This window comes from Tetrao urogallus (assembly GCF_951394365.1).
Source record: "Tetrao urogallus genome assembly, chromosome: Z".
Lineage (NCBI taxonomy): Eukaryota > Metazoa > Chordata > Aves > Galliformes > Phasianidae > Tetrao > Tetrao urogallus.
In genome coordinates this window covers 23,645,461-23,657,418 of record NC_136816.1, presented here as the reverse complement: position 1 = coordinate 23,657,418, position 11,958 = coordinate 23,645,461, and positions in this window count along the sequence as shown.

Sequence of the window (11,958 nt, the reverse complement as noted above, 5' to 3'; positions counted from 1 at the left end):
CTTGGCAACGTGACTCCCACCTACTAGAAGGGTTGTAAGGAGGACCCGAGGAGCTACAGGCTTGTTAGCCTGACCTCGGTGCCAGGGAAGGTTATGGAGCAGATTGTCTTGAGGGAGATAACGCAGCATGTGCAGGACAACCAGGGGATCAGGCCTAGCCAGCATGGGTTCAAAAAGAGCAGGTCCTGTTTGACCAACTTGATCTCCTTCTATGATCTAGTGACTGGCAGACGAGGGAAAGACTGTTGATGTAGTCTACCTAGACTTCAGCAAAGCCTTTGACACTGTCTCCCACAGTATTCTCCTGCAGAAGCTGGCAGCCCATGGCTTGGACAGGTACACTCTTGGCTGGGTAAGGAATTGGCCCAGAGAGTGGTAGTGAATGGAACTGAATCCAGCTGGTGACTAGTCGCAAGTAGTGTTCCTGAGGGGTCGGTGCTGGGGCCTGTCCTCTTCAATATCTTTACTGATGACCTGGATGAGGGCATTGAGTGCACCCTCAGTAAGTTTGCAGATGACACCAAGTTGGCTGGAAGCGCTAATCTGCCTGGAGATAGTGAGGCACTACAGAGGAGATCTGGACAGGCTGGAGAGCTGGGCTGAAGCCAATGGGATGAGTTCCAACAAGACCAAATGCTGGGTCCTGCACTTTGGCCACAACAACCCCAGGCAATGCTACAGGCTTGGGGTGGAGTGACTGGAAGACTGCACAGATGAAATGGACCTGGGGCTATTGATTGATGAGGGAGCTGGGATTTTTAGTTTGGAAAAGAGGAGGTCCAGGGGAGACCTTATCACTCTCTACAATTACCCAAAGGAAGATTATGGTGAGGTGAGAGAAGAGGTCATCCTTTTCCTCCATGTAACTAAAGATAAGACAAGAGAGAATGGCCTCATGTTGCACCTGGAGTAATTCAGGTTGGACGTTAGGAAATACTTCTCCAAAAGTGTGGTCAGGTGCTGGAATGGGCTACCCAATGAGGGGGTAGAGTCACCAACTCTAAAGGTGTTCAATAAACATTTAGATGTTGTACTGAGGGACGTGGTTTAGTGGGAAACACTAGTGATAGGTGGACAGTTGAACTGGATGATCTTGGAGGTCTTTTCCAGCCTTGGTGACTCTATGATTCTAGGAATACAGTATGTTTCTGAAAGGAAGAATATGCTGACATATAATTATAGTTAAGAAGAAAACTGCATTTAAGTAATTGTTAGTCTGCTTCTGGTTTCTATTTAGAGACTTTTATGAGTGCTATGTATGACAGCAATGCTTTGTTTCTCTGCAGTGACAATTTATTAGATTTGAAGACATATTTTAGGGTGGCTTGTGTAAATACTTCAAACTAAGAATAATTTTTTTAGCACTTGCATGGGTAATTCTTGGAGGGGAAGATCCAGAAGATAACTTTCATATAAGCACAAGAATAACTAACAAATGACAAGCAAGGAATCTAACAATAATAATACTAAGCTACTAAATAGCATCTCTGAAGGATGTATCAGGCAAATTAAAAGCTAAAGCATTGAAAAGAGCTATCAAACAACAGCAACCACGCTGAACAGATGAATGCTATACTGTTAACAAGAAATTTTGTGTTTCAGAGTCTGATCCATTTTAAAAGCTGAATCAGTCATTTTTGTTACTTTCTATATTAGCATTCACATTCTATCACAATGAAGTAAAAAGCCAGGACAATCAAGGGCTCTGTCACTGTAAGAAGCTGAATTCTACAAACTCCATGCTACCCTCATGTGTTCTATTCTAGGAAGTACATTCAGAATAATGCCCCATTTTAAGGAATGATTTTGTCACTGAAAAGACAGCATGCTGATTTATAACAGAGACTAGAATATGTCACTATGCATACTTGGGTGTGGTAGCTTTTACTATACCCAATTCCAATTGTAAAGTACACTTCACAATTATAGCAAATATTAGAATCAAAATGGTCCCTAAGTACCAAAATGTCTTTCACTTCCATGCCATTTTTATATTTTAATATGACCTGGTGTTGTCAAACAGGATATAAGAAATTATTAGAAGTACTAACGGAAGAGTTGAGTGTGGTTCCCACAGGAAACAGTGCAATTTTCACAGGCAAAAGTGTGTTCAGAGCATTTGAAAAACTACTAAAATGTAGATTAAAAATATACTAAACTTCAAACCCTAACAGTTGAGCAGGAAACCAAGTCAGTAAGCCATACTAATTTATTCTCCCATATCAGGAAGGTCTTGAAATACACCTTGCTCCTCTTCATTACACTACATGATTATTAAATTTGAGACTGTTCAGCCACTCTCTAATCCTAATCTCTAATCTCTAATTACAATCCGTTAATCTATTTTACCTGCTCACTTAACCAATATTTCATTTGAAACACAACAGCTGTACTTCGTTAAGCAAGTCTTAGCAGCTCAAAAAATAAAGCATTTCCTCATGGAAGATTCATTACCTTATCCTGGTTTTAAAGCAAACCCAGGGTTTGTCAAAATGGGAACTTCAAAAATTGCTCAAAGGCAGAATGCAATCACCTGATGCGAGCAATGTGTCAGCCACAAGAGCACAGGTGAAGGCAATTCACCTGTGCTGCCAGAAGGGGTGGAGCCTGGCTCCACTTCTCCTAGATCCATTTAAAAGCTGGCTACCAGTGTGGAAGGATTGCTTCTAGAGATCTACTCTGCTGGAGTTTTGTAAGTAAGCTAGAATAGGGGTAAGCTTTCTATCTATTCTCTTATTCTCTTTTTGTTATTATAATCTGCTTTGCCTAACTCTCTTGTTTATTTTGTAATTATAATGTCTTAATATTCATTGATTATACATAAGCAGTAACTTACCTTGTTTGAGTCACAAAAAGATGAAGAATTTTAACAGCTCACAACTAGCATCTATATTAGCCAGGAAGCTGCTAAAAGTCTGGACAGTAAAAAAAGTTTTTAACACCTGTGCCCATTGTATTGTCATATTTCAATTCCTTAATACAGATAAACTATGTCACCTTCTAAATGAGAATTTCAGAAGACAAAAGAAGTAATTAATCCTGTTTGATTACTTTCTAATAGCAATGAACCAAATGAATGTTCTGTACTTTGCAGCACAACTCAGAGTTTCAGTAAGTTAATTTACATCATGCATGCACCTTTTTTCCATTTTTCCAAAACATACACAAAATAGGAGCTAGGTTTTACAAACATTTTGGGTACAAGAAGAATAAAGTCCAACTGATGTTTGGGATTTGGAGTTTCAGATACCAAGCTTTTTGTTTGGCTCTAGGCACTTCCAGATATCTTTATTGTTAGCAGAACATCCATCTAATCTGCTTCATATTTTTTAAGTCATAATTAAGCATAGATGGTGACATTTCCATTATGCATTTTAGAGATGTAAGCAATGGAAAGACCTATTATTTTAATCACATGGAGCCGTTTAGCCAGCATTCTTAGAATTAAAATTCACAATTTTGAGAAGTCATGGTACTGAAAGCTATGCAGCTATATCAAAGATCAGAGGCTGACAAAGGAGAAAACAACAGGCAGCACTGTGAAACACAAACATACTTACTTACAAGATCTGCTTCTCTTTTCAGACAGAAGCGTTGACCTGACTTGGCTATAGAAGTGTTGCTGAGGCTCCCTCTAACACAAGCAATCTGGCAGGCAGTGCAGAACTGGCCTTTTACTATACAAACAGCAGTCAGCTGGGATTACTAGTCAGAAGTCCAGGCATTTCTGTATAAAAGGCAAACAAGAAATCATACACATTTAGTTCAGCTTTGTTTTTTTTTTTTTTTTTAAGCCAATAACATTTGTACATGTGCACATGCATTTCAGTCCAATTAAGCATCTGAGAAAGGCACCAGCTCAAAATCTGTTTTCTTGAATATCCTTATTGTCCTCTTCAATATCTTTACTGATGACCTGGATGAGGGCACTGAATGCGCCCTCAGTAAGTTTGTGGATGATACCAAGTTGGCTGGAAGCGTGGATCTGCCTGGGGGTAGCGAGGCCCTGCAGAGGGATCTGGACAGGCTGGAGAGCTGGGCTGAAGCCAATGGGATGAGTTTCAACAAGGCCAAATGCCGGGTCCTGCACTTTGGCCACAACAACCCCAGGCAACGCCACAGGCTTGGGGCGGTGTGGCTGGAAGACAGTGTAGAGGAAATGGACCTGGACCTGGGGGTGTTTGTTGATGCTGGGCTGAACATGAGCCAACAGTGTGCCGAGGTGGCCAAGAAGGCCAATGGCATTCTGGCTTGCATCAAAAACAGCATTGACAGCAGGAACAGGGCAGTGGTCATCCCCTGTACTCAGCTCTGGTGAGGCCGCACCTCAAGTACTGTGTCAAGTTTTGGGCCCCTCACTGCAAGAAAGACATTGAGGCCCTGGAGCGGGTTCAAAGAAGGGGGACAAAGCTGGTGAGGGGTCTGGAGCGCAGGGCTTATGAGGAGAGGCTGAAGGAGCTGGGAATGTTCAGGATGGAGAAAAGGAAGCTCCAGGAGATCTCATTGCTCTCTATAACTATCTGAAGGGAGGTTGTAGTGAGCTGGGGATCTGTCTCTTGTCTAGTGTAACTGGTGATAAGACCAGAGGGAATGGCTTCAAGCTGCACCAGGGGAGATTTAGGCTGGATGTTAGGAAATACTATTTTTCTGAAAGAGTGGTCAGGCAGTAGAATAAGCTGCCCAGGGAGGTGGTGGAGTCACCGACCCTGGAGGTGTTCAAGGAATGTTTGGATTTTGTGTTGAGGCACATGGTTTAGTGAGAACTGTTGGTGATAGGCGGGTGGTTGGACTGGATGATCTTGTAGGTGTTTTCCAACCTTGGTGTTTCTGTGATTCTGTGAAAATTTTAGGTAGACTACAAGCTACATCATTTTAGTTTGGGGGCTTTGTCTGTTTTGTGTGTTTTTTTCTTAGTTTCTCAGTTCCCACCCCTAAATATCTGATCCTATCAACATTATCATGCCTAATAGCTGACTAGCTAAACAGCTGTTTTCCAGGTAACAAGGTTGAAAAATGCTCAATTGTCCAAGTTCACACAAGGGAATTAACAGTGGCTGACAGACCTCCCAGGACAGTTGTAGCACCTCAAGGGATGGAAAGGAGACAAAAGCAGGCTGTCCACAAATGTCTCATCATTTATGTCTTGTATGGCAACAATAATGCATTTTTCAAAACAAACTGTCCCTTTGTAACAGCTCTGATTTTATTCTGTTCTATTCTTTAAATTTCATAGCCAGAAGTGTGTTCCACGTTCTGATTAATAGTTTCCACCTTCTGCATATGTCCAGATTGTTTAAGGATTTCCACTTTCAGTCTTTCTTGACTATGGCCCAGTCTGGCCTACAGATCTAGAGAACCTTATCAGTTTAAAAAAAAAAAAAGTTGTCGGGAAGTGCTGCCATTTACAATCTAATCAATGCATTCCAAAAGCATCATAATGTTAGATTTGTCAACACAGCTTACTAGAACCTCCCAACAGTGCAATAGGACAAAAAAAGTTATAGATGTATGGATGAGTACTGATGCAACACAAGCTGTTAAGCTTCTCCTGACTTGCACTGGGCTATATGATAGATCTCAAGTCATGGAGCTGAATCAGAGAGAAGTAACTACTGTCTGAAACTACCTAACTTTATCTCTGGATTTCTTCACTTGCATATACACAAAAGGACCAGAAATGAACAATGCTTGGAACATGCAAGTGAACATTGCCATGGAAGAAAGCAGGAGTCTTTTATGAGAATATTCCTCCTCTCTCTGCCCTAACAGAACATGAATAGACAATGCATTTTCACTGCAGTATCAACACATTAACCTTACTTTTACTTTTTCTTTTCACTTCATCCTTTCCGTCCTTTTTCCCACAGATGCCTTCATACTGAATTATTATTCCACTCATATCACACATGATAAAGTCTAGATAAACAGTATATCTCAGCCCTGCAAGGACAAATGGCCTTGTAAGGGACTAAAAACACTGTGGCTCCATCCAGCTGCCTGCTTCAGGAATTGCTTGCTGCTGTGATCTCAAACACTAATCAAACCTCTTTGAATATGCAAAAGAGCATTTAGAGATTGGTTACACTTTCAAGGCTCAGAACAGCTTTTTATAAAATATAAGCCATCCTCTGGCAAAGTGTGGCTTTTCCACATCTAGTTCCCTTCTTTCAACCAACATGCAGTTTTTAATTGACACACTTCGACAGAAGTACTGTCAAAACAAAATAAAAATAGCTCATTGTTTTGGAGTATAATTATTTTCAGCTGTGATTCTTTCTCTACGACTGAAGTTTCATTTGTAGAAGACTTACAACACAGTCCTAAATGTTCCTAAAAAAGGGATCAGAAAATACAGTTCCAGCCTCATTTCTTGTACTATTACCTTCACGTTTTCAAGTCATTCTACCTTGCAGGTTGTGTTTAAAACAAGGAAGACCAAGTTAGTCAAGCTCACATCTGATTAATTTACGGGTGTTTCTGTGTTTCCAAAACACAAAAGCATCCAGCAAGCTAATACTTACATTTTGGTGTTTGTTTTTTTTTTTCCTTTGCATGCATGTTCTTGACACTTTTGCCAAGAGCTAAGAAGAGGTAATCTCTTTCCTGTGGAACATCTAAATGTTTTTTCTTTCAGGAACTTTCAGTTACTGTCCTGGTTTTATGATTTCCTTTATTGGTGTTGAACATCATAACATCATGTAGCGCACTGAGAGTTAAAGATTTAGTGCTCTAGTTCCATGGATTCTCAGTATTTGCAGATATCTGGTTCACAGAAGAAAAGAACTACATCTCCCAGAAGTCCTCACTGTTCTATTTCCATTTTCCATTCAGAGGGAAAGATAAAATTGCTCAGGAGTCATGAGACTAGCCCTTCCTTCACTGTTGGTCTCTGTAGTGTGTGCTCCCCAGCCATCTTACCTTCAGCACTAGAGTAAGACCTTTGGTTTTGAAAACTCTCTCACTCATTTTATTTGATTTATTAGCTTCAATTCCAAGTATTATACTGTGTTATCTCACATTCCAATACCATAATTAGTACATTAGTTTTCTCCCTTAGCTTGTTGACACCTTTTCATTTTTAGGCCCATCTCTCTACCTTTTTCCTACCCCTTTTCCCCTTCCCTAGATGTAAGTCTGTGGATCCCTCCATCCTATTAGTCACAGAACCAAGACAAACCAAGCCCAAAACCATTGACAGTTATTTAGAAAAACTGTTCATTTCCTTGAAGCTGAATCCCCAAGTATATCCTGACTTTCCTGTCCTCAAATGTTAGTACCCTGATTACTAAAGCAGGGATCTCTTTTAAACCACTCAGCCTCCCTTAACTTCTACGTGGAATAATCTGATTTAGGCTTAGATGGAAGTTCTTTCCTCCTAGCAGTCCTGTAGAAGAATAGGTGTCAGGCTGTAAAACATTACAGCACAATAAACACGATCTCCTTTTCAACTTCTTCATGACTGTTACAGGGCACTTACCTGGTCACCAGTGGTGGCAAACAGCTCTGCCCAATAATATTAACCCAAGTTTTGAACTTCTTTCCAGTTTCTTCAAGTTTAGCTATGAATTGGCTGGAGCACAATACTTGAGTATTAGAGATTTTTATTTATTTATTTATTTATTTATTTATTTATTTTTTGAAGGACAGAAAATTGTAACTGGAAATAACAATAAAACTAGATTACATTCTGCCATGTTTATTACAGGTACTCTCTTGTCTGTTAAAAATAAAGGAAATCACCATGGCTGTTTTTACCTGGTAACTGGAGAAGACCTAAAAAGGATGAAGAGAACTTTGTATTTCAATCTACTACAAATACAACTCTAATCAGGCAGAAGAGTTTTCCTTATGAGCACTGAGTTAAATCTGGTCCATGGAAATGAGTTCTGATTAACAATAATAAAAATAAAAATAAACAATGGAGAAAGCAAGGTGATACCAGGCAAAATTAGGACTTGTACAAATTTGGAATGGAATCTGCCATGGAAGTTTCAAGAATCACACATGTATATATGGTCACCTGGCTCAAGAAAGTAGGTAGCTCAATACATGAAAGAATGCAAAATTGAACCAACACCTCCAAGGTATGGAAAGTCATCAAATGACATTTTAATAAAAGACAAAAAGGTAACATGTGGTTTTAATCTCTCTCTTGAACCTAGTGGCTAATTGAGTCTCGGTGCTTTTATGTTCTAGAACCAGAACTAATCACAGTCACTGGGGTAAAAAAAACACCCTTGTAGCTCCACAGCAGCTAGCACTGCTCCACCTGAAGCTAGCAAAGACCATACAAAATCTTCAACAGTTCTTCCAGACACATCCTTTTCACTCATTCTAGAAGGAAGCTACCTTTTTATCTAACTTAATCCTTAAGAAACACACAGGAAATGAAAAAAAAAAAAAACAAAAAACAAACAAACAACTAAACACAGACAGGTATTTTGCAGAGGTTTGGAACATAGCCATATTCTCTTGTTCATCACTTGCTCCATTATTTGAAGCTGGATAAAAATAATAAACTTGACCAAATATTTCACTCTAGAGTGCTCAAGTATTCTGGGTTGCTCTGTAGGTTGAAGATGCTTGATTTGAATAGGTCCAAGTTTATTCTCTATATTCTTCAGCTTTTCCGATGAAATATTTTCAGACCAAACTTACTCCCTATGTGATACGCACATAAAAACTGAATTCTACTCAGTCCAAGATCTTCTCTTTCATACTAGGCTTTTTCATAGAATCATAGAATGGCTTGGATTGGAAGAGACTGTAATGATAGTTTTTGTGTAAGTTTTGCCTTCTTCACATCTTTATAACCATTCCCATGGATGCCACTTTGATTGTGACTAAGGCAATTTGTAAAGCCAATATAAGAATATAACATCCACACAGTACAAATTTCTGCACAATGTTTTTTGTTCTTTTGACAAGTTCTATTTTGGCTACAAGAGCCTAATACCTGTTTTTGGCTGGAATATATTTAATCTGTCCCATTTCATCCAAAATCAATCAAATCCACAGAGTCCAAGGCTGATCCAAAAATAAAAACCAAAACAGAGCTAGATTCACTTGTAAGAACAGTATTGATCCAAACTAAAATATATCCTTTACTCTATGTTTAAGCCCTTGAAATTTGAAGGAAAAAAAACCTGATCCATCAGTTTTTTGTACCAGTAACCTTCCATGTTGAGTTTTTTTCTGTGGATCCCTGCTTAACACCTTGTTAATATCTCTCATTTGCAGCAATGTAACGATGGTATTATTTGCACATTGTGACCTAAATTCCACCAGACTTATAAAATGTACGATAATAACCTAATTGCTCTGAATTTCTAAGCCCTGTCCAGTCTCTTCAGTATCCCCACTGCTTATAAAAAAAAACAAAAAAAAAACTCCCAACCCATCCCCACCTCTAACTGCCAGATGTCTCGAGAGCTTTTGCAGATGTACCACTACATGACACTTAGCTCAATCCTTTAGTTAAGTGATTGCAAACACTGCAACTGCACAACTTTAAATCATATTTCGGCTTCTGCCTACTTCAGGTAGATCATTTCCATTTTCAGCCCAAGAAGATTAAAGTCTGAGACCCGCAGTTGCTTACATGCTGTTGATAAAACACATTTTATAATTTGGGGAAACAGAAGAGAACAGAAGATCTTCCAACGAGTGGCTCAGAACCCTCAGCAGTATAAACATATTACTTTCCCATCTCCTATTTTTTTTTTTTTTTTTTTTGCTTGTTTTAAATACTTACTGGGATGAAATCTGCCATATCCCTGTGCTGTAGGTCATATCAAATTTTCCGTTCAAAAATTTTTTTCAGCATTGGTTGGTTCACTGTTGTCTGACATGTTTTAAGCTCAGTTCTAATCTTCTAATCATTTGAACATTGTTTCTCATTTTTTAAGGTACTGATGAACGCACACATCTAAAACTTATGCACAGTTCACTTGTTAGCAAGCTGACCTGGTTTTGGCTGGGACTGTTACTTTCTTCATAATGGTATGATGCAATGTTGGTAACACACAAATGTTGTAGTTGTTGATTAACAGCACTGCAGAGAGTTAGGACATTCCAGTTTTTCAGCTTCTCATACTGTCCTGCCAGCAAGGAAGGCTAAGGCGGTACAATGAGCTGGGAGGAGACAAAAGTAGAACTGCTGACCTAAACTGGACAAGGCTGTAGGGGTCAGCTGTTACTCAGGGACTGGCTGGGCATTGGTTGGTGGGATGAACAATTTTATTATGCACCACTTGTTTTGTAAATACAGATAATGGCTGCTCTGAAAGTAATGCCTCCTATTTTATTATGCACGTCCAAAACGTCAGAGGCAGATGATAGGGGTATGGCAGTAGAGGATGAACCTTCCCACCAGAACTCAATTATATTTTATTGCCATGAGACAAACTGCAGGAGACAAACAGTCTGACAAAACTGACAGAAGGTGCACATGAGGCAAAGGTGTGTAATTGCAGAATAAAGGTCATATCCAATTTCTGATAATTGCTGAACATTCACTGAAACCAAACAGTGGATGTGAGCACAACGAGGTGGCAGGTTGAGCAGTTCGGCAGTAGTGATTATGGGTCACCTCTGCTAGGTGGTCTAAGGTGGTTTTTTTGTTTGTTTTGTTTCTTTTACAAGCACAGCCTGGAAGCTTTTGCAGGCAAAAAGAGTCAATGATTTTGATTGTGTTGAAAAAAAAAAAATAGCATTCTGTAACTGAGAATTTGCTCCACGGGGTGTTGTGCTCTTTATATGTTTACAGTTTCCACAGAAATAAGAGGCAGTACTTTCAGAGTGACCTACTATTATCATTACTATTATTTTTCTCATCCATTCCAGAACAAAGTCTTTTTCTTAATCCACAAGTTTTACCCCCCCCCCCCCCCCCCCCCCCCCCCCCCCCCCCCATCCCACAATTCTCTTCTCTTTTCCCAGTGAGAAGGAGGAAAGTAGGTGAACAGCTCTGTGGTATATTGCTTTTCTGCCTGCAAAGTTAAATCACAACATCAGCTCATCTTGTACCTACTTTTGCAAAACCTTCCTAAAACATGTTTATCTGCAGGTCAGACACCAAATACAGCAACAAAAGCTTCAGTAATGTTCTTCTGATACTGGATTCAGCTGTGATGCAATCAATTTGATCAACCACGTATTAACTCACAAATGGTAACGTTGGTAAAAAAAAAAACAAAAAAAAACCAAACACATAAAATGAAAATCAGAAGAGTGAAAGCTGTGCACATTTCACATATGTATCCCTACATATGGCTGCTTACAGTTAATCTCCTGATGCCCCAAGCACCATCTAAGCCCTCATATCAGCACATACCTCATTGAGCACTTTTCAAGAGCAAACAAGAAACATTTTCAGCTATTTTTAAGATTTACTTCGGCCTCACAGTGTCTACTGGTCATACCTCAGTTTTGAGATTCAGGTGTGACACTGTACCTCTAGGGGTTGGGCTTTCCCAACACTTCTACACAGGACATGCAGGAGAACAGATGTAACGCTACCACACTGTAGACACTTCTTATTCTGGTCTAAAATATAGTTGCCATCAGAAGCACTAGATAGTCTTCCAGTTGAAGTAACTTCTTAGGTGAAGAGTTCTGCTGCTCAGAACTGTCAGAGAATGCTTCCAAGTTGAGTGATTTCATATGCTTTTACCAAAAAAAAAAAAAAACCAAAAAACTTTTCAGCTGAATTAACATATCTCACAGTTTTTGCCTGTCCACCATTCTCTACACACCCACTTTCTTTCTCTAATGCCCTTGATGTTAAAACTGTACTCTGAAGAAGTGGTGATCACAAATATAATTTTCTTATGGCATCTGCTTAAAGAATTCCAACAGTAAGCAGCAATAAAACTGGTTAGCTAGGCCTTCTCAATTTTAACACAAAGAACAGTTGCTTTATATTTACACTGGCCGACACTTCAGTGAGCCTAATTC